Below are 26,760 nucleotides of genomic sequence, written 5' to 3' on the forward strand. Positions count from 1 at the left end.
ACAGCCCACCAAATTAACAGAACAAGACAATAAAATTACAAATTCAATAATCACATTTGACAAAACCCTATTCTACATAAAAATTTTTGGCAAATTAGGAATAGAAAGGAGCTTCCTCAAACAGATAAAGCACATTTTTAAAAATCTCACATCATATTAATGATGAAAAATTAGATTTGATTCTACTGAGTTCAGGAGCAAGCCAAGGTTATTTCACTATCTCAACATCATAATGGGGCTCCCAGTCATTGTAATAGACAAGATAAAGAAAAAGTATAATCAGCTTGGAAAGAACTAAATTAAACTGTCTACTAGAAAACAACAAACTTGTCAAAAGAGAAAACCCTAAGAAATTAAAAAAAGAGAAATTAGCTAAGTAATAGATTAAATTTATTATTATTATTAAAAAATCCAATTTATTTCTATACACCAGCTGGAACCTACTGAAAAAAGAAATTAAAAACTCCATATTTTTAGAAACATAAAATGCCTAGAAATAAGTTCATGAAAATGTGGATAACCTCTATTTTGAAAATCATTCAAAATTTCATAGAGAAATTAAAACAAAATATATGGAAAGATATAATATGTTCTTGGATTAGAAGACTTAATTTTTTTAAAAATTGGTTAACTCCAAACTCATTTACATATTCTCAAAAAACTGACTTTGTGGAAATTCAGAATTAGATTCTCAACTCAGGATGATAAGGCTCCCTGCGGGTGTTTGAGAACATTTCGAGTGGGTGATTTTATAGTGATGAGGGTGGGATAAAACTGAGTTTAAATGCTAAGGGGAGAGGTTTATCCACCAGAAGTCAGAAAGGTATTTCCACAAAATGAAGATTCTCCCTATCTTTTTGAGAAATACTGTTCTAGGTGCTTTAAATCTAGAGTTATAAAATGTTAGCTCTAGAAAAGCTTCCAATTGAGACCAAAGTTCTCACTTTATAGTTCAATTTCTCATTGAACTTAAAAACTTAAATCTAAAATGTGAATCTTCCTTGCTTGAGGTCCATCAGATAACTTTTGACAGAGTAGAAAATAAAACCCAAATCTCTCAACTTCCAGTCTAGGACTCTTTCTACTTTACTACATTCAGTGCTCAAGCACAATTAGAATTTGAAAAACCACGGAATCTTTGAAGTCATGCATTTCATCTTCTCCGATGTTGCTTTCAATTTCTAAAGGGAAAAGATGGTTTTTAAAAACGTAGTAAATTCATACAAGGAAACATTACTCAATATTTTAGTGAAATTGCACTTTGAAATGTAGTTGCTTCAAACCACAAACATTTTGTCATCTCTCATGGTTCTGTGGTTTCAGTGAGCTCGGCTGAATAGTTCTACAGGTCTCTGGGATGCTAAGATAGCTGGATGTCTTTTCTTCTGTATGTGTTTTCAAAATGTTTCTTCTCCACGTGATCCTTCCACGTGGTTTCTCCATGAGAGCAGTCAAACTGTGCTCTCATGTGATGGCTCAGGCTGTTGGGAGACAATTCTTCATGGGTCTTTAACATTTATGCTTATCTTGTGAGCAGAGGTACTGTTCCATTTCTTGGTTGATAAAGCAATAAGCAACTGAAACACCAACTTGGGAAAATCACAAGATGTTTAATGCTTCAGTTTTTTAATCTGCAAATATAAAGTTAATAATAGTGCTTACTTGCTTACAGTAATTGTGAAAATAATTGAGAAAATTAATACAGTTTAGGTAAAATACCTAGCACAGTACTAGGTAATATATTTATACTATCATTGACAAATATTCTAAAATTTTATTCTATGTTCTCACTTTTACCCCTGTTCAGTTTTTGCCAAACTATATTTTGTCTTTTTTATAACCTCACACTACTTTACTTTGTGCGAAGCAAACACAAAGCACATTCTACTGTCAATGTTAGATGAGAATTGATTTCTACACAGCCACTAAATTGAAACTTTGAGAATTTTCTATTTTTCATGAATAAAATGATCTCTTGTATTATAACTTATCAATTGAAAGCTTCTCATGTTGGTTGTGATGAATTTTTCTCAAGTATATAGTGGTAAATATTTCTGCTATTTTTCATATTCTGATTATTGCTATGCATTCCTTTTTAACTGCTAACCTGGGTTTTATGTAACCTTGGGCTGTTTTTACACCATGATATTATAAGCCAAGCTCATAAAACAAATTTCATGTTCAGTTAACAGAATAAATATCAGTTCCAAATCTTTTAATATGAATATTTTACTATTTTTTTTAACTTTGGGTTTGCAGATATTGACTGTATGTAAGATATAGGGGCAGTCTGATGCAAACATGAGCTATACAACTATTCAGAAATGTGTCTGGAACACAGTAGATTTTTCAATAAATATGTGTTGAATCTCTGATCAGACTGCTGGGCAGAACACATATCTTCCTCCTTCACAGAACCCCAGGTTCATTCCTCTCACTGAAGCTGAAGGATTAAAAGAAAACCACCCTGTTAGACAGAAGGTTCTCTCCAACATCTAGTGCTTATGTGCTTGGTCTCATGAATGTAACAGGCTTAGTCCTGGGAATGGCACAGTGTCACTTCCATTGCCATCATTTGGTGAACCAATCACCAGACCAGCACATATTAAAGAGGATAGACAATAAAGTCCACCTTTTATGGAGGAGACTCATAATGAATAAATGGCTGTCTTTAATCCACTATAGTCTGGCCCTGGTCACAAATTACTTATATTCCTCCCATGAGCAAAATGTACTCATCCTATTCCAAGACTTCCAAATTCTCACCCAGCTGTACCATCAGGCTTGAAGACAAGGTTCGGGTGGCGACAAGACCCCTCAGGAGTGGCTGCTCTCAATTCGAAGACCTATAAACAAGGAAGTAAAGGGACAAATTACCCCCATTGTTTCTCCTAACATAGAGTTACCATTATAAGCCAGGGACAGAAGAGCCACCGTAGACTCTTTTATTCAAAAAGGGAGAAAATGGAAGGTACATTGCAGGTAATGTGCCATAAGGATTCTGAAATCAAGACCAACACATACAGCCACTTCCTTGATTGGAGCCCACTCTACTTCCCATATGTGGTTGTTTATTGCTCTTGTACCTGATCTCTGAGTGGTGCTTCCTTTTTCATGAGACATGGCATGAGTTTGCAATGAATAGTTTTCCTAATAAGAGATTGAAGGTCTAAATGCTTCTTTTTCATTTTAGTTCAAGATAATGATAATTCCACTGATGAAACTCTTTAAAATAAAACCATTTTATTGGTTTTCTATAAAATTTTATTGCGCTTCATTCCATTGTCCCAAAGTCATGCCCAGAATTCTGTGCAATAAAGGCTCTCTACCTGAGCTAAGAATCAGGGGGGTATGGTAAAACCACAGCATTTTCGTCTTGTCAAAAGGGTCTAAAAGGCACTGCTTTGAATCTTTCTGAGGTCTTAACAAAGTGTGTTATAACCACATCCGTGATATCTTGATCTGGATGCCATATTTTGCTAATAGCAGTCTGGGTTTGATCTTTGCCGTGAGTTCCCAGCCTGCCCTATGGGCTTCAGACTTGCCAGATTTCACAATCACATAAACCAATCTCTTAAAAAATAAATCTCTTCTGTCTATCTAGCTACCCATCTATCTATCTCCATTCACATATAGTATATAGATACATACAGATTATATTATTACATTATATATAACATTATCGTATTATATAAATAATGTGATATGTATAAATGTGTGTATGTACATGTATATACAATATATACTTTGGTTTTTGTTCTCCAAGGAACCCTGGCTGATACAGGGTATCTCTATCTGGACTACAGAAAAATGACATTTAACTTAGAGACCTTAAAAGTGGATTAACTCTGTGATCCAAATTGCCCATATTTTATGAATTCTACTCTTTCAAATGATGTTTCTGTATATGTGCCAGTATAGCCTTCAAAGTACTTTCATGCACTGATACCAAGTCTCTTTAAAACTTAGAAAATAAAAGTAGGTTATAAACTTCCTACAAAAGACCATTGTAATCTGATGATATTTTTATAAAACCTAGCATCCAAAATTCCATCATGTATCTACCTAGCATCCAAAATTCCATCATGTATCTAGCAAGCTGAACAAATAGAAATAAAACAAAACCAAGAGCAAAATATGTGTAATTTGGCATTAAGAAACAGTCACACACGTGCACACACACACACACAAACACACACACACACACAGAGAGAGAGAGAGAGAGAGAGAGAGAGAGAGAAATGGGATGTAGGGATGCAGCCATGACAATATCATATCTGCGTAAAAATGCCTGTTAACTTGGGCAAATATAGTCCAAAGCTTAACCTAATTAGGATGCAGATTTGTGTGGCTTTTTGGTGAAATACACTGAAGAGAATGGAGGGTACGGCTAGAGCTTTGGGGCTTTTGCATTAAGCTCCAGCTGGGCCCAACAGACACTGTCCAAAAGATGACCTCCAAATAATTAAATGATTTCCATATGTTTGCTCATGTATAGTCTTCCAATGTGAGTTTTTCCATCTCCTTCCAAGCTCAGTGCTTCTAACTGTTCAATGCTTAGAAGGACTCACGATTGGAAACCATCAAATATTCCACTATTGAATGATTTTTAAAATATAAAACTATAATAGTTGTTCTTCTTATTTTATCTACAAAATGGAACCCTTTCTAAGCGCGATACTTTTACATTAGAGAGCTCTCATTGGGTTTTGGAAAGAGTTTAAGGAAAAAAAGTTTGAAAAATGACATTTGATTGAAAAAGGAAAATAAAAGGTGCTCTGTATTTCTGCAAAAGAAACCTAGGTATTCACTGACTTTTATAGTGAAATACATTTTCTATTCACAGAGAGCATATTCAATGTTAAATTTGAACATTTTATTTTACATTTCTTCAAATAAGAAAGTATGATTAGGTTTTCAATAAGCATTTATTGATTATGTGACCAGATAGATTTTAATAAAATGTAATGGAACTTTTGGAACATAGAGTTTTAAATGTCATTTTAAAGAGGTTGCAAATCAGAGCTTTTATATCTCAAAGATAGGGACTTCAACACGAATATCCTAAAATCTAGGCACCCCCTGTCTATTTCATGCAGGAACCTCTCTTTCAAAATATATTTACATTTGGTTTTAGAACTGTAAACTGTCTCTTTCCCTTATAATAGTGGCTGACAAACTAAAGCCCAGGGGCAAATCTAGCCTGTTACCCAATTTATAAATGAGGTTTTCTTGGAGCACAGCTGCACCCATTTGTTTTGTTAATTGTCCACGGTGCTTTTGCTCTTCAATGCTGAGTTGAGAGTGTGACAGAGATGGTATGGCCTGCAAGCTCAAAGTATTTACTATCTAGTCCTTTACAGAAAAACTTCCCTTTTTCTGTAAAGTTGTCCCCTGCTTTATGTTGATACTAAAATAAAAAGAACAGCACTTCACTTGATGCATTCACTTATTCATTCTCTGTACAATTATTAAGTACTGACTGTACTTCAAGAATATGTTATACATTATGTTTATAAAGATGAACAAGACATCATAACTAACTCTAAGATCAAATGTTCTGCAGAGAGAAAGTCACAAGATTAAACAATTACCATGCAGTGCAACAAATGCCAGAAGAAACAGGTTTAAGTTTTCCATGAGAGAAAAAGATGAAGCAACTAACTGTGGAGGTATAGGGAAGTGATGACATTTCATCAGGGTCGTAATGTAAGAACACACGTTCACAAGGCTGGATAAGAATGCTACTCAGACAGAGAGTAATGTGTATTTGCCAAGCCCTGGAGGAGTGAAACATTATGTTATGTATAGCGAATGTCAAGCATAGAGTTAGAACTGTGGCCCATGAGGAGGTAACATTAAATGGGACTGGATAGGCAGATCAGGGTTCTATTCAACAGTAAAGCAGTCATTGAAAAGTCATGAGGAATCACTGAGGTACTTTAAGAAGGGAAGTGACATGGTCACATTTACATTTCAGAATAACTCAGGTAAACATTTAATGATTGACAGAAGTGCTAGGAATAGGTAAGAGTTATGAAAGCATAAACCAAAGCAGGGTGTTAGTCAAGATTATTTCAGCAGAAAGTTGTAGAACCCCAACATAGATTGACTTGGGCAATTTTATATGTATATACATTATATATATAAATATATAATATATTATACACATATTATAAATATATATTTTTATATATGTTTTTTCTTTTTGATACATATTTTTAGATATGTTTTTTCTTTTTGACCAGGCTTTTTGATTTCGAGCACATCAACAGATCCAGATCTATATTTCTTCAGCTCACTGCCCTTGAGAAAGCAAAAAGTATTTACAACCTAGTTCTTTACAGAAAAAGTTTTCTGTAGAACTCTCGGAAAGAATAGAACTATTCTTCCCAAGAGTTCCCAACAGTTCTAGCCAAATTCGCCCAGTTCTTTTGCCAGGTTTTGTTCTCATGCCATCCCTAAACCAACCACTATGCACTGACTTATAAGGAGACAGAAATCATTTTCCTATAGATAAGTTTGAAGGGATAAGCATTAACATATGTTAACTCTTAAATTTGTCCCTGGGTATTATTTAAGGTCAGCCTTAGTTCTCTGTTTATTTATTTGTCAAGCATATTTTTTTTATTGTCACTCAATGACAGGCACTTAGTGGATGGGAACATAATGAGGAAGGAGCTGCTCCTTCCCCCAGGATCTTTTTGTGCAGTAAGAGGGGAAAATCCAGTAAGCAAATAAAGAGATGTCCAAGCTTGGGATTACAAGAGCATGAAGAGAGAACCAAATGGGGGAGGCTGGGACTGTCAAGAAGGCCATCCAGAAGTAGAATTGTCCTAGTTGAGACTCCAAGAGGAGTAGGATCCCGGCTGGGTAGGGAAAGAATATATTGCAAACAGACAAAAAGGAAGTATATAAAGGCCCTGGCAATAAGGCTGACTTAAGTGGGGTAGGGATGAGGAGAGATGGAATCCAGATCCTAAGCTAGAACCAGACCATGAAGACAGGATACACAACAAAAGTGAACTTTATTTTGAAGGAAATGGGGTCAACTGAATAATTTTAAGTGGGAGAGTGTCATGATCCAACTTGCACTTTAGAACAAAAACTCTGACTACTATATGGACATTGGTTAATATTTGTTAGTGTCTATTACGTCAAGTGACTAGTAGCCGTGTACTGAACGAGAATGCTTACTTTCAATCCAAAGAATGAATGGATTCATAGCAGGCACAGTGCAGCTGTTCTTCTGCTTAGTTGTTGTCTAACCTCTCTGAACCTCAGCTGGTTTCCTCTATACAAGGGGAATAATAATATTTTATACTTTATAGGACTGTTGTGAAAACAATTGAGACAATGCCATGTAAAAACCTTATAATAAAACCAAGCACACAGGAATTGCTCAATACATTGCCACTATTCTCATTATCATTATGATGATGAGTGGTGTTTTCAAGAGTGCTCATAGGCATTCTACGAGGTGAAGTTGTACAGACACGGAGACTGAAGGGAGAAACTGAATGAGAAAGAGCAAAAAGGAAGGGCCAGAGTGACAGAGAGATGTTTTTTCTTTCTCAGAAAATGGGTGGGTGGGTGGGCGCTGGGCAGGACTTTTATTTCAATGGGTATGAAGAACTCTTTACAAATTGTATCCTAAATAAGCATTATTTTTACAGTGAGCAAAATGCAGCAACCTCTGGGGTGAAATGAAGCAGCTGCTTCACCGAGCACAGCTTCTCTGCAGGCGGAGAAAAGTACTTTAGTCAACCAAAACCGTAGATACTGGTGTGAATCAAAACATCTTTCAGGTAAAGATCATAATGTGTGTTTTTACAGCATTAATTAAGAAAGCAAACTATTATCTAGAGGCAAATTAAAATGAGAAAGCTGTTCGATTAAAACTTCTATGGAGCAAGCATTACCCATAACAAGTCTCGTAGAATCAAGGAGGAAATAAGGGATAAGAGAAAAGCAAAACGTCTATAGCTACAGGGACATTAGTGTGCAGAGGTTTATGATTTTCACTAATGAGAGAATAGCCACTTGGTTTTATAAAGCAAACTGGGAAAGTATATTGATAATTCAAGCTGTTTCTCTCTCCTCAAAGAATCTAACAAATATGACTTAGGTGTAACAAGACTTCTTTAAGAGAGAAATGTCTGTACTCAAAGTCTTATAGAAACTTTTTCCTTTCTGCTGTAGTATGAAAGTCATCTCCAAACCTCATGTTGCAACTTCATCCCCAAAGTGCCAGTATTGAGAGGTGGGACCTTAAAGAGGTGATTGAGTTGTGAGAGCTCTGTGTTTATGAATGGATTAATCTATGTGTGAGTTAATGGATTAATGGGTTATCATGGGAGGGGAAATGGTAGCTTTATAAGAAGGGGAAGAGGGATCTGAAATAGCACGTTAGTCCACTCAGCCCTATTCTTGCAATACCCTGCATCACCCCCGGACTCTTCAGAGAATTCCCACCAGCAAGAGAGTTCTCACCAGAGAGGACTCCTCAACCTTGGACTTCTCAAATTCCATACAAATAAGAAATAAATATTTTTCCTTATAAATTATTCTGTTCCAGGTATTTTCTTGTAAGCCACAGAAAACTGACTAAGACAGTTCCTTCTCTAAACCTGCTTTTGCATTCTTGTTTGTCTGTCTCATAACCATGATGCATGCCTTATGAATAGGTAATGAGACATGCCACTTTAAAGGAGATGCCCAGAGACCCATATAGGCACTGGCTAGCTTTATATTTAAGAGAGTAGAGAGGTGATATGTGGAGTGACTCAAAACATGTCACAAAGCCCCCAAATATGCCCACCAGCATACCTGAAATTTCCTGATTTGGGTAGGGAAATCCCCAAAGTGTCGATTTTGGTAGGACTTTTTCTTTTTGTGATTAAAGTGTAATTGTTCCTGGAAGAAAATACAATAATAAACTTTATAGGGCAATTGAATTATATTCTTTTCCTTTCTTTCGAAAAAATTGAGCATGTTGGTGGGGAAAAAAAAGTAATGGGAGAAATTAAACTAAAGGAAAGGCCTAAAAATAGGAAACTCAGTATTTGGGAAAGAATCACTTTTACCTCCTTGCCTATAGGTGCACATGCCTTAATTGAGCTCTGAAGAAAATACGAATAAGAAAGATGAGAGCAGGTAACCATACAGTTTGCTTCTTGCCTGTGCCTGTTAAAGCATTTCATATAAGCAACTGAAACTGAGACTTGGGAGGAAAGTCTTCAATTCCAGCATCCCAAAGGAACTCTCAATCTGCTCATTAATGCCTGATTTACTCATTCATTCTGATCTCTTGTCTTGCTAAAGAAATTTGTCTTTGCTCCTTTCAGATTATTCTTGACCCTCCTAAAGAAACTCTTAGATTGTTACTAATACCAGTAACATTTTTTTAACCAACTCCCACATATTTTATCTGAGGTTCTCCTTCACTTTAATTCTTCTCTATTTTTCCATTTTGATTGATATTTTCTCCAGGGGCCACATCAGAATGAAAGTCAAAGGTGAATGTTATCCTGACAAGGAATAATCTCATTTTGAATTCCTCTCATCTTTTTAAACAAACACAATTGACCAAGTCCTTTGCAAACCAATTTCTGTCATCCTTCTGTTTCAGGAAGCACACTACGTTTTATACAAATATAAATAAAGAAATAAACAAAGAATCTAGGAAGATTTGCTAACTCTACTTGGTAATTTTCAGCCGGTAGGAAAAAGAACAAAGGCTTCCTGTTTCTAGGGTACTTGTCTTAACTAATACGTGCAACTCCATGAATACATAATGCAGATGAAAACAATAAGAAGAAGGGTCAATGTGTCCACAATTCCGTCTCAGCATTCTGACACTTGGACTGGGCAAGGGTCCACCTGCACCACCATGTGTACATACAGCAGAGAACTAAAAAGCTCTTTTCCTTGACCTCCTGGGCTTTTTGCATTGACTGGGATCGAGCTGAAGGCAACAGCTGGCTTGCAGATGTGCATAATTTACCCACATTTAACCAGCCTGGGCAGTTGTAGAGACATCGTTGAATGTGTACCCAATTCCACGTGATCAATCAACAGCCTTTGGTCTGCTGTGATGGCTTGGGCATGTACATCTTCCCTGTGCCTACAGGCTGATGAAAACAGACTCAGAAGGATTTTAGCTATGGTGGAGGTAAAGCGAGGGTTTTAGATTGAATGAGTATGTGACATCAGGTTGGAAGGAAAATGGAAAGTGTCATGGTCCCAGAATATAGGCATAGAGTGCAGTTTTGCAAACTTACGCCTATGAAGGAGAGTAATAGCATTGAAATAAAATGAGGCAAGACCAGGCTGATGTGTTTGAAAATTGGTATGAACGAAGACTCATGTTACACATGAGGCGAAGTTGCACACCTAACAATCACCAGTGGATGAACAGTCTTTTTAATGCATGCACATATCTTATTTCATATTGCACATATCTTATTTCATATTACCTTATAATATACAAGGCAATAAAAACCAGCCCACTGACCCACATAATATTTATCTCTTCTGGAATCTTATTGCCCAACCTAGGCATGAAAATGCTCAACAGACTGAAAGCTGTTATTAAAAGCAGGTCACTTTCAGTTTGTATGCACTTTAAAATTTGGACTTAAATTATTAGAAAGGGATAGTTTTTACCTTTTCAAACTGATTAAACTAAAATACATTCAGAAGAGAGTTGGAGCACCAGTAAGAGATACTGCTGGATAGTCCTTTTTTTTTTTTTTTTTTTTTTCATGTTCTACCATCTACGTTTTATTTCAGTCTCTGATCAGCATCTGCCAGCCACATCACCCCAGTATTGGCAAGGGATTTGTTCAGCTCCCAATTACCTAGTGAGACTGGCAGGCTGCTCTTCAGTGCTTAGAAAAGAATAGTTTTGAACTTCTGTCTAATTGTAAAACTGATTAGTTACACAGTCCTCATGGGTGACTTACAATTCCCATTTTAATACTTTGAGTTTGAAAATAGAAACTCCATAGTAATATAAAAAGCTATTTTCATTTGTCCACTTAATTTATATTAATGGCTTGCTAAAATTGTTAACTGTTTGTAAGGAACCTTTCAAAATATTATAGTTTACCATTTAGTTCAGAAAAATTGTATATTGAAATAAATATATTGATTTTAAAAATCACAGTATACGTATATTTAAAGATATAAAAGGCAATTATTCAAAAAGCCCACAGCTTATAGAGTATGATAAAAAATTGGAGGTAAATACAAATACTTGGGCAAAATAAATACCACCATGGCTAACGTTATAGCTATACTAAATATAAATATATATAAAAACAAATCGCACGTGTGTGTTTGTGATTTAATCTGATAGTGGTGCCGATGAGATATCTTTACATAATCTAATAATTTGCTTTTGTCTAATTAGATGCTTGCAGCTCTTTGAAAGATCCACTAAATAAATCAACCTCCTTTAATTTAACCTACGTTTCCCATTCTCCCCCAGTGTCCTTAGCCATGCCTCGGGATATCCAAAATATGTTGAAAACACAAACCAAAATGGAATCACACAGTCTGATGTGACCTTCCTTATGCATGGCTAACTCCCACTTGAATAAGGGAAGGGAATGCATAGCAATGTCAGCCTTCATGCACAGCTTCTGATTTACTCCATGAATTATAGATGTATTTCTGAGGGGCCATTTCCCTTACGGTTTCTGATGCAAAAACAGTCGGTAAATATCTAACGCTCTTGACCCAGTATGTTAATCAGGCAGTAAGGTAGACATCAGTGGCCTCTCTATGCTAAGTTTAATTAATGGCATGTAAAACTGTATAGCCCCCATCTCCTCCCCTCAAACGCTACATAATGGGATACATGCTCCCATAAGGGCCCAAAAGTTTGTGTTTTCTAGTCATGAAGTTTTGCTCACTGTTATAAGGTCAGCCCATTCATTTCTCAGCACTCCCAGTTCCCAACTGCTACTTAAGCTGTTAGTTCATTGAGTTCATCTGTCATGGGCCTGCTTTAACATGCTTGCCAAAGGCTCTGAGAACTCTCCCACTCTGCTATTTCTTTGTGCTAATGAATCACTTTGAACTAGTGAGATATATCCCCACATTGAATAGAATGCCTTATGTGGATTCAGTTTAACAAAACCAGGCCGAATACTTGCACCTGCTAACTCTGCTCTATCGCCTGTTCCTTTGTGGGAGCACATGGGTATCCACCTTCGGAAGAGAAGTCTTCTTGCTTTGTCAATACGCAATGAGATATGGCACAAATCCTGTGTCCAAAGGTGCCAAAGCAGACCCACAAAATAAATAGTGAGAAGAATGTACATAATTTATAGGTATTCAGAGTTCTTAATGCATACAACAAACTTAACTTTTGAAGTTAAATACTCTCTTCAATATGATTATAATTCTGATTTTTATGATCATGATTCATTTAGCATTAAATTTCTCTAGAGTTCATCATTTAAATGGGGATAACTGGTCCAAATGAGATTTGTGACCTCCATTGGCATATCATTTAGAAACTCAAAAACAGTATTTTTGTTTGTTTGTTACAGGAAACACCTTAGTGTCATATTTCTGCATTAATCATGGAATCTATTTTCATTTAAAATCCCAAACAGAAGGTAAGTATTTTCAGAAAAAGTGAATTACATACCTCTCAAAATCTGTTACATGGGAACCCACAGAAAATACAGATAATATGCTATTTGTAGTAGTAGAATGTTCAGGTTAAGGACAGTACTGAAGCCATAGCCAGAATTTTGCCTAGCTTATAGGCAAATCTCAGTCACTTTGACTTAAAGATAAAAGAAAGATCCTGACTGTCATTATGTATTCTTGTGTCTAGAAGACATGTTCTTTTGATTCTTAGGATAAAGATCTGGAATAAAGTTTCTGTCTGTCAACTTCCATAGCAGCTTACCCTTTTATAGCTTTCTCTATGAGCAACTGTCCCCATGGGAAGAAAAGGCAGAGGAAGAATGGCCTGGAGTTGTGTACACCCTATCTGGGTAGGTTTTGACTGTTCTCAATAACATCCCCTGTTTGAACCTAGTAAAGCCAGATAGGGCTGAGAGATGCAGAGAAGACACACTAATGAGCTCCATACAGTGTATGAATAGCATTGTGGCCTCTTATGATTATTCACTCATTCATTCACCAAACATTCTCAACACTTTCTTTGTGCCAGGTGTTGCAAAAAGACACTGGGAACACAGCAATGAATAGGACAGATCCCATCTTCAAGGAGCTCTAATATCTAGCAGCACTCATCCGCTCAATCTTGAAGAAGGCGGCATTCACTTCCAGCTTTGCCCACTGAGCATTATGCAACTTTTCTGTTATTTACAGAAAGATTGAGAACTGGAAATTCACACCAACTGGCATTTAGTCTGTACTTATTAAAGCAAAGCATTATGTTAGGTGCTTTATAGTATGTAAAGATGGTTATGACTCCCTGGGTGCCTAATATGGTGAGAGAAAGAAGAGGGAGACACATGTACAGAGTGTGACGAGGAGAAAGTCCATCCTCTTCCGAGTGGCCCTTAAAGGAACAGGAATTAGATGGAACCCTTGTACAACTGTGTAGAGGAAGTTATGGTGAGACCATACACACACATCAGGTCCTCTGTGAAGAAAAGAGTAACTAGAGGAAAATGCACATTAAGGGCTAGTGGATTAATGGAAGTTACAAAATCTGATAAAATGTAGAGCAAATCCAGAAAGACTCTCAGCATTCTATCCTGTAACTTCTCTAATCTTTCATGAAACTCCTCTTTGAACTCCCTCCACCAGCCTCAGGAGTTAAATCAACAATCCCTAATATGCATTTTACTCTAGCTACTTTTGAGAATGTTCTCTTCAACTTCAAAAATTGTCCTCATCATTCAAGATTTTTCCAATGCCCAGCCTACTCCATTGAGCCTTCCCCAGCTACTGAACCAATATTACTCTCTTTCTTTCTAGAATACATGTGACCCCCTTTGCTTCCTGTAACAATCATATACATACAGTTATATATACCGAATGCTTATTGACTTGAGTTTTCTCTCTCCAGATGTTAAGCTACTTGAAAGAATCTTCCCATTGTTTTATCTGCTATGATGCTGAGCAAGGCATGTAAAGAGAACTAAATAAACACTTATTGCTTTGACCAGACAACATGTCTTAGATCTGTACAACTTCCTTTCAAATCCTCATCAGCAATTCATTGGCTTACACTTTTAAGAGTCTTAATAAATCTCTTCTTTCCTAGTATTTATTAACTACTCCTGTGTACATATGCCAACTAGTTCAAAAGAGAAAGGAAACTACATAACCTTTATTTCTAGGGATGTGACTCCACATAGTTCCAAGCCTAACCCAAGCCTCAGTTCTGGGTGCCAGACATATGCTTGGTTTCTTGCTCCAATAAATTAGGTGCACGTTATTCTGTTCTTTGAAATAACTGAAATGGTGCAGTTTATCTGTAGAAGGCTTCCTCATCGAAGAAAATAAATGCATTCACCAGCAATTTTTCATTTCTGCAGTGGAACTATTTGAAATTTCAAGAACAATTCTACTGTTCAGCATCCCTAATTATCCCAACTACAAAATCCATACTTTAAAATACTAGTAACAAGTCACCTAAGCTAACAAAGCAGGCATGAATTTTAAAGAAACACTAAGCATTGCCATTCTATGCAAATTGCCCAGTATATTTCTTTGAAAGAAGAAAAAAATATAATTTTTTTTCATATTTTTGCAATGCATTTGCAAATTGGCTCTTGAAAATGTTTAAATAATTATTCAATAGTGTGAATTTAGAGAGACTCCAATGCTGTTTTTCCCTGACAGATTGACAGTGCATTATAAATTCCAACAATTTATATTTTAAGGCCCCAGCTTCCTATGTCTGCCAACCATGTCCCAGACTTGAGGAATTATGGTCGTTTAATCAGGGTTGAGTATTTTCATGCTCAACCTTCAAGCAGTGATGCTGTACCATGTTTTCACCAGTGATAGATGAAGCCACTTACTCTACCGCCTCCTGCATGACAGTACTTTAGAAGTCCCGCTAAAGTTCACATTTCTCAATATATCAAAGTTTAGCAGCACAATGACCTTCTGATATTTGTTTTCAACTGTTTATAACCAACAGTTCATTACTTTCCCAAAACGAAGCGGAAGAGAGCCAGTAGATGCTCCCTCTGGCAGAGCAGGTGCCACAGCATATTCCAAGTCTGGATATTGATTGCAGGGAATTCTGTAAAGAAAAGTCTAGGACAGTGTTAGCCTCTTAAGCCACTAATGCCAGGAGAGCCAAAGAGTCAGAATTACAACTTTCTTACCTGTCTTTTACTGTATTGCTGAAAAGATGTATGAATCCTTTACACGGCATTTTCTCTACATATAGTTACTTATTTCTGTTGGACATTGTCACTCAGCCACGTCCCTTGGTCACAGCCATTTAATCTAAAACCTTCTAGGATAATCCAGAGATCTTAGCAGGGAAAACATATTTTCCTTTTACTTGGATTTGAACTCTAATAATATTTGGGCTTTCTCACTCTGATGAATGGCATGGGATTATATATGAGTCCAATAAGATTCTTTTTGCCACTCAAGCTAGAACTATAAAAATAATATGAAGTGGTTTTTGTTTTGTGTTTGTTTGTTTGTTTAACTCAATATCCTAATTTGTCTTCAGGGTCTCAACTTTTCTTTTTTTGAGTCAGGGTCTCGCTCTGCCAACCAGACTGGAGTGCAGTGACACAATCATAGCTTACTGCAGCCTCAAAATCCCAGGCCCCAGTGATCCTCCCTCCTCATCCTCCCCAGTTATGGGGACTGCAGGCATGCACCACCACACCAGCTAATTTAAATTTTTTTCTTTTTAGTACAGATGAGGCATCACTCTGTTGTTCAGGCTGGTCTCGAACCCTTGGGCTCAAGCATTCCTCTTGTCTCAGCCTCCCAAAGTGCTGGGATTACAGATGTGAGTTGCCACAACCAGCTTCAACATTCTAATGTAGAAAAGAAGCCCAGGTAGGTTTATCTACATAAATTAATAGTCACTAGCATTCATCTGGCAGACACTATGCCCTCTTTCATTTAATTCACTCAATTTACAAAGGTGTTATCACCTTCATTTCACAGATGAGGAGGCTGAAAAGGAAGCGTCTGAGCTTGCCTATCCTCCATGCTATAAGAAAGTCACTGATGTGACTCAGCTGCTGGGTAGCAGAACCTGTCATTTGACCACTACCTTACACTGAGTATTTTTCACCAAGATTTAGCAGAAGAGGCACCTTAACCATCCACAGAATTCTTTCCTACCCCAGAGTTCACTCTGAGCCTGATAGCCTCATAATGTATGTTTTTATTTTCCGGAAACGTGATCCCAGACAGGACCTAGCCCCACATCGGTCTTATAACTCCACGTACATGAAAGGAAAATGAGGGTAAACACACTCAGAAATCCCTCCAAAGACACTTCGTGTAGAAGAACTGACTTTTTGCCCATCTGTTTCTTTTAAGAAAACAAGGATTAATTGTGTCTTCCCAGTATGGCATGAAGGTTTCATCACCCATAGTAACTCCAATTGATTGAAGGTGATTACATGAAGGGATATGTTGGAACAAATTGTGAGACAATGTTAGGGCTCTGCTGGCAAGTGTGGTTACCTATGAGTAATGACTACTATGGGTGCTGAAGGTGTAAAGGAAGGCACAAGTGCTTAGGTATTTGCTGTCTATATCTTTGACATATAACTACCATGTGTCCTTGAGAAGAAGGGAGGTCTCAAATCATCTCTGGATAATTTATTTGGTTTTTCACCTCTTTCCATCATTTATTCTTTCTTTTTCCCTTTCTGATATCTACTGTACATTTAATTAAGCTTAGCAGTAGAGAGATAGAAAACAGACCACAGACATTATCTCCACACCTAACCAAGACCCTCATTTAAATCACTGGCAGTGCAATTCTCACTTGCCCCAGACCATTGATTTGCAAATTTTGGTGGGTAAAATAATCACCTGAGGACATGGTTTCAAATGTAGACTCTGGCTTTTACTCCCAAGAGATTCAGATTAGAAATAGATACGTTTGATCTGTATCTTAACTGAGATACATTTGATCAGTTTCAATTGAGATACATTTTGAAACTGATCTGCATTTAAAAGGCACTCTGAGTATCTGTGAGGCAGGAGATTTTGGACCATAATTTGAGCAACACTACCCTAAACTCAGATAAATTCCCCCTTTTTACCCAGGAGCTGGGACAGGATTTAATATGAGCCACAGCGTCAGTCCTTCTGTCCCTCCGGGGGAACTAGTACTTTTGCAAGAAAATCACTGGGAGATGATTTAGGAGGAGCAGCACAATTTTAGGTTTCAATATGAAATTGGAACAAGTGTACTCATAGGCTCAGCATTCACTCTCTTATCCCAGTTCTCTCCTGCTTTTTGGTTTACTCCCTTTATTATTCATACACAAGATGTTCCCTCTCTTTTCACTCTCACAGAATCATGCATTGTTTTGAGGTTGAAATTGTCTTACTCATCTTTGTATTCCTTATAGTAAGCACACATAATAAGGATTCAACAATATTTTTCAAAGGAAATAAAACATCAAGCCCAAGGGCCACTGATTTAATTGCCCTCTTGAGCAAGTCCATTCATGGCTCTAGATGTCTATTTATTATGGTTATTCATGATGTTGATGAACGTCCCAGCAACTACCATTAACTGAGCACTTTCACTCGATGCAGACTATTGTGTTGTGCTGAGTTTTACCTTCATTCTTCATTTCACTTAGTTCTCATAACAATCCTTAGAGGGTGTCAACAGAGGCAACAAAAGGAAAGTGGGTAAACCTTTAATATGCAAGGTCTCTTCTCATTATGCAGAGAACAATGGCCACTGAACCTACATCCAATCAAACCAAGTCTGCTCGAGTTGCAGAAGTGCAAATCCTTGGCCCCTAGACATTAATCATTTCCATACATGAATGAGAAGCTTGTGTGGATAGGTAATTTTACTTATAAGCCGACATATACTCACTCTCGCTCCCTCCACACATACACATAAGCTTCAGCCTTTTTAAGACACAAGGGCATCTTTCAGTTTATCCACTTTTTTAGACCTGTGTGGATATAAGGATTACAGGTTTCCTGCCTGTCCAGGAAGAGTGATCGCTTTGCTCTCTAAGAACTTAACTCCCAGGCTTAATTATTATGCGAGTGTGCAAGTGTATTAAGCATGTAGGCCAAAAGCAATTTAAAGTCTATGCTGCATTGACTTTCAAATTATTTCATTTCTAATTCAGATGCATGCTTTGTTAAGGCATTTATCACTGTTGTATGATCAACCAGATTGTTCCATGTCTACAGTCCCTCAAAACCCCTGTCCCCACTGGTTCCATATCAGGAGCAATAAATGACATCCCTTACCCTTGTATGTTGAGTCAAGCTTGGAGTCTCCTCCCCAAGTGCCTCACTTCATCTTTCGATGTAGCTCCCACTGGTGGAAAATGTATCAAGCACTGTATATCTCATCAGCAAGACCGTTTGTTCCTTGTTAGCAAGCCATTGTGGCGCTCCTGGAAAGGTGGACAGAGTTTCATGCTCCCACTCAGAATTCCTTGAAACTAGTCAAATGACTTTCATCAGTAAATCAGATATTACTTCCTTGAATATGTTGGATTCTTAGAAAAATTAATGAATACAAAGATTCTATAGTCTCGGAACATGAGGAATTAACAGATAACCAAAGCATCTTAAAGCCATACCTAATGTCAAGAACCTATCCCTTATAAACATAAATCTAATGATGTCTATACTGACAGCTTCCAAAGGAGCAATAGTCCTTCCCCATCCAGATCTCTTAACCTCAATGAGGACTATTCCCACCATACATGCCACATATTAAGACTGTATCTGGGAGGAGGAGGGAGTTTCTGGGATATGGAGAAAGACAATATTTTTGCTGTTCCTTTGTCCTTAACATTTTTATTTTGTCTTGATATTTTTACTTATTCCATGATTTTGCAGCTAAAGAATGGAGTCAGAGATGGAGCAGAGGGAATATTTGGAAAATAACTAAAATTAGCAGGTATCCCGAAGGAAAACATCATAGATTTGTGACAAAAGATGTGTGTCAGAGGGACTCAAGAAAACATACAGATCCCTTACTATTCTTACTACTAAAAATGGAACAGTAATCCCTGAATATCAGGGTGTTCTTGAGGATTAACTATAATAATAACATAGTGGTGTTTGGTAAAGCTGGAAAGTAGCATGTTGATTATTACGGATGACATTTTAAAAGGTTTAATGCTGAAATAAGCAACTAGATCTCTGAAAATTTTAATCTGGTTTTATCAGATCCTTTAAGCAAAACCAACCTTAAAATAAAACGTAATTTTGGCTCAAGGGGAGGTTTTCCAACTATGAAGTGTGTGTGTGTGTGTGTGTGTGTGTGTGTGTGTGTGTGTGTGTGTGTGTATACTAGTTTAAATCAATGAACATTCATTCTAGATTTCAATAATTTTACTAAAGAGAATAATGTTTGCTTTTGTTATTTGACAAGGAAGGTGGCATCGTAAATACTTCATTATGTTGCCTTTTCTCGTCTGTCTCTTTCTCATCCCGACAGACGCGAACTGTGCACTTACAGTCAGTAGCAGAATAAAAAATCTGGGCTTTTGGTCCTGATTTGGTATGACCTTCTTCTTTCTCATTTTGAAGCCTCTCACTGCTGCCAGAGAAACCAACATCCCTCTTTTCACTGTGTTACACTCAAGGTAGCTGAGAAACTTCATCAATAAGTATGCTGAGGTTTAAGCCAACCAATAAAATTAAAGAAAAGAAAGTCATTACAGTAGGATGTGTGATTTAGGACCAACATGAAAAGCAACGAAGAGAACTCTGTATGTCACTAATGGAAACTTGGCCAGTTCCTACCTACTAATAAATAATGTGCTGTTAAGCTGAGAGCTAAATATTTGGGTGAGGATTTGGAGATTCCAGAAATCCTGAAACTAATTAAGATATAAATATGAGGATCCTGAAAAGTTCAAGGATAGATTAGGGGAAATGAATGCACCAGCAAGATGACCTCACTCTCCAGCACACAGGCTCAAGTGAGGTAGGACATTGAAATGGAATTGGGTCCCTGGAGGACATGAAGGAAGTGGAAACCGAGTTTGTGGGATGTAAGAAGGAGAAATTTGTATTTTTGTGTACTTTTGGTTTTTGATCCTTATGCTGATCTACTTGTATCAAGAGGAATAGAATAAGTCAAGCTGATGTGAGAAAAAAGAAAAGCAATTTTCAAGGGCTTTGGAGGGGGTGTGGGGACACAATGTGGCAATCGTTTCTGGCCACTCCTGAGACAGCAAATGAGAAAAGAAGTCTCAGGAGTGTTAATAGCGCCTGGAGTGCAGTGTGTGGAGGACGAGTGGGCTCGAGCTCAGAGATTTGCTTTTGTGTTTCATCTGAAACCAATCAGTAAGCGAAAAAGCAGAAAGCTCTTTTGGCATCTCTTCCACCATTGATACTGGGAGAAGGAAAGAGGATTTATACATAGAGACCCCCATTAACACTAATGAAAAGTAGGCGGGTAAATCCCATGTGTACGAGGAGCAAACACTGCCCTTTGTGTGGGGGTAATTAAGAGCTAAAGAGGGCTTACAGTTGCTCACCACTGCACACATGCTCCTGGTGAAAGCTCCTTCACAGCAGTGTTTCAGTGGCTTTCTTTAGTTTCAATGGTTGCAGCCTAACAGTTGTTAACCATCTCTCGCCCTAGTTCCCCCATAAAGGAGTGAAAGGGAATGATGTATTGGAAATGACAGTATTTGACACTATTGGCAGAGGGGCTTTCAAGGAAAACCTACAAGAAAAAAAAAAAGGAGACATTCAAAAGGAACCTAAAATTAAGCAGAAGAGAATAATAATTGGCTCAAGGGAAATAACCCTATACTTATAACATCCTTGCCAGCACCCCATCCTTTGGAACTGTGGCAGGAAGAGGAGCCATGTGGAAACCAAGAATATGGAGTACTAGCAAGCACCATGTCTAAGATCCAAAGCCATAACTATGGCAAGAAAATGCTCCAGTGATGGCAGGAATGGAGAAGAAAAGGTGAGAGCTATGACATCATCCCATCTTTACTCTGCAGACCAACCCTGGCAATGTAGTTCTACATTCATTCTGAGTTCCAGCAATATCTGAAGGCAGTAAAAAAAAAAAAAAAAAAAAAAAAAAAAAAAAAAAAAAAAAGGCTGTCTTTTCCTAGGGCAATGTTCAAGTCTCAAGACCAGCTCTTGAACTTAACAGATTGGACCCATGTGAACAAAGAACAAAATGAAATTTTACATATATGAAATGCCTGTGAAGTCTTTTATTTATTAATCTTTCCGATGCAACATAGGAAACCCTGGTGGATTTACAGGCTAGAGAGACCTATTTAATTCATCACAAGCTCAATAAGTATTCAGAGTATTGTTGTGTTTGATTACTCCAGGTCGTTACACATATCCTACCATATGTATTATATGATCTCCGCCTAATGATCGATTGAAGAAATACATGAGATTGAAAGATAAGTTGATTCATAATCGAACTGCCTCCTTATCTTGAGAGGAATCATCTGTTTTACTTTTCACAGTTTTGATCTAGAGTGTAATTTCCATTCAAAACAAAAAATTTCAGAGAAACATTGATAAACAACGGTCCAGGAAGGTGAGATGTCTACGAAGAGTATTATATAAAACCCAATTGAAAAAGTTGAAGAGAATGTTTCTAGAGTAGCTAATACTCAAGACAAAGAAAAAGCAAAACAAACAATCAAAAAACACACAGCAGCTTTTGCATAGTGAATGGTTACCATGAAGAACATAAACTTTTTTTGTAGATGATGTACCTTCATTATTAGCAGTTATTAACAGTTTCAGCTGCTTGAACAGAAAGACTCAATATAACAGAGTATGAACTAAGCAGCTCAGAGTTGATATGGCAACTTCGTGTTATTTGGGATCAAGGACCTTTCTGTTTGTTCTCTGACACTTCTCAGAATATCTGCATCTCCTGGTCCCAAATGGCTACTCCCGTTCCCACTGTCACTTCTACACTCTAGTCAGCAGAAGGGAAGAAGAAAAGGGAAATAAAATATACTCCTTAAGTGCAGGATTTAAAAGTTTCAAGCACTTCCATCCACATCCATTGGTTAAAACTTACTTACATGGTCCCGATTAGCTGCAAGGCATAATGAGAAAGGTAGATTTTAGCCTCCATTTCTATGGAAAATAGGAGACTAGATAATAGCAAAAACAAAGTGGCTATTTATTTTACTGTCACATATAGAGCACACTGATCACTAGTTAGAAGTTTTTGAACGATTGCAGGTAGGTAACTTAATATATTTATCTTAATTAATTTTAAAAAGGGATTTCTAGCAATTAGATATGTAAACTATAATATTGATATATATAAGTTACATGTAAAATGTGTATTATATTCACAATGGTCATAACAGCATTTTTCATAATAGCTAAAATGTGGAAATAGCTCAAACGCCCAACTGATTATCACCCAACTGATGAATGGTAAATAAAATGTCATGTATTTATAAAATAAAGTATTATATGCCAATAAAAAGGAATGAAGTACTGAAACATACTAAAACGTGATGAAATTTGAAAAACATGCTAAAGAAGCCAGTTACAAAAGACTATATATTTTATGATTTCCTTTATATGTAATGTCCAGAGTAGGTAAATCTATAGTGTTTGCTTTGGGCTGTAGAGGACTTGCTGACAAACTGTGAATAAAAGTGTTCTCAAATGGATTCTGGCAACAGTTGTACAACTCTGTGAATATACTAAAGAGTACTGAACTGTCCATTTTTGAATGGATGGATGTAATGATACATAAATTCTATTTCAATAAAGCTGTTTTTAAATAGTTAAAAAATGCTAATATTCTACAGCAAAGGTCTCATGCAGGTTATATCTGACTCTGGTACACAGCCCAAAAAGAAAAGATAAATGTTTTTAATGAATAAACTTACATATGGGAACCACCCATTTTAAAGAAATATGAGAGATTTGTCCTAAACGTGAAAAATATGAGTTCACTTGTCACATATTAACAACTGCACTGAAAGGTGTGTATGTGTGTGCATGCACGTGTGTGTGTGTATGAGTGGGAGGAAGGATATATGCAGAAATATGTACTATGTCCAGCTTCCATTTTCTCTATCCTCTCAATAATAATAACACTTCATATTTTTGAGTACCTATACCAAGAACTATACTAAAAATATCAAATACATTTTCTCGCTTAAACTTTATAGAAATCACATGAAACTACAGATCTGAAGAACGTATGCATCAAGCACAAAGTTACTTGGGTAGTAGGTTACAAAGCTGGGGTTTGAACTCAGATTCACCGAGTTCAAACCTTGATCAAATTGCAGTATCACACACAACTTCTATTATGCAAGGTGTGCAGTGAGAGTTCAAGAAGCTCCCTTTGTGCATATGACCAATTTGAAAATATGGAATGATGTTGGAAATGTGTGAAGATGATTGATTCGTTGAGCTCTTTCATTGGCCCAAAGACTTTCTTCATTTAATTTTGTGTGTATGTATGTGTGTGTGTAAAAGAGAGAAAAGGTCTCACTCTTTTGCTCAGACTGGAGTGCAGTGGCATGATCAAAGCTCACTGCAGCCTCCATCTCTCCAGGCTCAGATGATTCTTCCACCTCAACCTCTTGAGTAGCTGAGACTACAGGCACATGCCATCACACTCAGCCAATTGTGTTTTTGTTGTTGTTTGTTTGTTTTTGTAGAGACAGGGTGTTGTTATGTCGCTCAGGCTGGTCTGGAACTCCTGGGCTCAAGCCATCTGCCCACCTTGGCCCCCCAAAGAGCTGGGATAACAGATGTGAGCCACTGTGCCTGGCCACTTCATTTAATTTTTAGTTGATAAACTTATTTTTTTAGGGCAGTGTTAGGTTCACAGCAAAATTGAACAATAAGTACAGAAAATTTCCACATACCTCATCTCCTTAAAACACACTCAGCCATCCCTATAGTCAACCAGAATCTGCATTTGTTACTGTTGTTAAATGAATGTGGACACATCATTATCACCCAAACTCCATAGTTGACATTAGTGTTCATTCTTTGTGTTACATATTCTGTATGTATTGAAAAATGTGTAATGACATGAATCTATCATTATAATATCATGCAAAATAGTTTAACTGCCCTGAACAATCCTCTGTGCTCTCCCAATTTGTCTTTTCTCTACTCCCCAAATCCTGGCAACCATGGATTCTTTTAGTTTTGCTTTTTCCAGAATGGGATAGTTGAAATTATACAGCATGAAGCCTTTTCAGATTTACTACTTCCCCTTAGTAATAAGCATTTAAGGATCCTCTATGTACTTTTGTGGCAGGGTAGATTATTTTTTAGTACTGAATAATAGTCTATTATACAGATATACCAGGGTTTACCCATTTTCCTATTGAAGGATGTCTTCATTGATTCCATATTTTGACATTATAAAGAAAGATATAAACATACAAGTTCAAGTTCATTTTTTTTTTTTTTGTGAGGATGTAGATTTTTAACTGATTTGGGCAAATACCAAGGAACATGACTGCTGGATTATAAGGTAAGAATATGCTTAGTTTTGTAAAAACCTGCCTAACTCTCAAGAGGTGGTACCATCTTGTACTCCCACTAGCAACGAACGAGTATTCTTGTACAACACATCCTCGCAAGCGTTTAGTGTCACTGTCTTGGATTTTTGCCTTTCTAATAGGTATTTTGTGAGTTCTTATTGTTGTTTTAATTTGAAATTTCCTGATGATGTATGATATTGGGCATCCTTTCTTATGCGTATTTGTCATCTGTACATAATTCATTGATGAGCTGTTTGTTCAGATCTTTTGCTCATTTTTTGGTTGGGTTGTTGATTTTCCCTAAGGATTTCTTTTTTTAAGGTTTAAACTAGAAGCATGAGCTGTCGGACTCTCCCTTAACCCAGAGACGTTATAGAGAAGACACTAGCCTTGAAAAATACTAATTATCTATTTTTTAAAGAATTAGAACAATTGAGATAAGGGTTACCTTGCCTATATGGATTGACAAGATGGTAACTAGAAACTATAATTTACTTTTCTTTGGGATACCATCCCAGACTGAATGGAATAGCAGATTTTAAGGCAGACCTAATTATCATAAACCTACCTGTGCAAAATAACTTGGTCATAAGGAATTTACTGAGTTTAAGCTGTGACCACCAAGAAAATATAGTATCCTGGAATTTCAATAGTAGTCAGGATCAGTTTCTAGACACAAGATGTTAAGGGATCGGCAAACACCGCTTTTCCTTGGCCATAGAAACTGTATTTAAAAGCCTGTGAAATTATCTTCTCTACTCCAAAGATATCCTCTAGGTCTTGTCTTTCTACTCCTGTCCTGAACACTCATAGTAATCAGTTTAAAGCAGTCCATTTTGCTCTATTTGGATTTTATTAAAAGGCTTTGGAGAATTTACCTCAGCAACACTGACCTAGAAACTCTTCATAGTGTTCTGCCCTTGGTAATTGTTTCTAGTCTACTCTCTGTGACGCCGTGGAAGTTCAGCTCTGAATCAAGCTCAGCCTAAAGTTCTAGAACATGGTACCACTTCTGGTTCCACCAGCCTCCATTTCCTGATTGAGAATAGGCCAGTGAGAATCAGAGTCAGTGACAACACTACATTATTAACTTTTGACAATCAGAGTCAGCTTTTGGAGAATAAGTTACCTTTTTATGAAACTCAAATTAAAGTTGAGCAACATCGGTGATGCCAACTTGACAGAGTTTAGCGATGGTCTGACGAAAAACACTCACTACTTTCAGAATACTTTTCATATTTAAATACTAGTACTATGATTAAAATGATCAAAGGGTGTGTGTCTCTCTGTGTGTGTGTGGTGTATATAAATATAAATATAAAAAGATAAATGCATATAACTTTTATTTTTATGAAAATACATTTATTGTTTCCCATAGGTTCACTTTTCCTACAGAAAACTCAAACTCTTCAATAGCTAAAAAGGTTTACTGTACTCTTGTTATCAACATGATCCATGTGTCTATACCTATGTTTAAGCATGAGAACAGTCAACTATGGAAACACTTTGGCCATCCCCGTCAGTGCAATGTGGAATCCTACATGGGCACCTTCTGACAGTTTGCCCCCTGGTGGTAACACAAACTTCATTCATGAGCTATGGCACCATTTCTCCTTTGTAGTCCTCCCCATTAACATCTGTCCAATACTACTCACTTTTCAAAGCACAACACCCATAAAGTTAGATATAAAAAGCTTGGAGGTCCAGAATTTCAGGAATCTTGGTTCTAATGTAAAGCAAAGTATGTCAAATGGAACATAATAGTACTTGCTCTTTCTCTCCTTTGATTCAAGTGAATTTAGTACAGGAATGCATAGGCAATCTCGTTAACAATTGTTCTAATTGTCCCTCAATATTATTTTTTTGGTGTTCTTATCTTTTTCTTTCCTGATTTTAAGTAACCCCTTCCGTTTTTACAAACTGGTTGAAACCTTTAATTATTTGTTATTTCCATAGCTACAGTTTTTCAAGCACCACTGTCATGGATAAAAATGCCTAGTACAGATAGCAGTTTATTCAAAATAAAACCTTGATGAAGATGAAAAGCTTGAATTGTATGACACAGTTTGTA

General features: G+C 36.9%; 1 long non-coding RNA gene across 4 annotated transcripts; it reads right to left on the reverse strand.

Annotated features, from left to right (window-relative positions):
• Positions 1-25,651, reverse strand: LOC105467601 (uncharacterized). Of its 4 annotated transcripts, none has more exons than XR_011625659.1 (6): positions 25,568-25,651; positions 18,445-18,593; positions 10,011-10,133; positions 8,830-8,916; positions 2,767-2,846; positions 1-1,631 (listed from the first exon to the last, which is right to left on the reverse strand). It is a non-coding gene; the product is annotated as an uncharacterized lncRNA (long non-coding RNA). The 4 variants fall into 4 exon arrangements; XR_011625658.1 differs by having other exon boundaries at positions 10,011-10,163; XR_979011.3 differs by lacking the exon at positions 10,011-10,133 and adding an exon at positions 7,198-7,294 and having other exon boundaries at positions 2-1,631.
• Positions 25,652-26,760: the final 1,109 nt, after the last annotated feature.

Source organism: Macaca nemestrina, chromosome 7, assembly GCF_043159975.1.
Source record: "Macaca nemestrina isolate mMacNem1 chromosome 7, mMacNem.hap1, whole genome shotgun sequence".
Classification (NCBI taxonomy): Eukaryota; Metazoa; Chordata; class Mammalia; order Primates; family Cercopithecidae; genus Macaca; species Macaca nemestrina.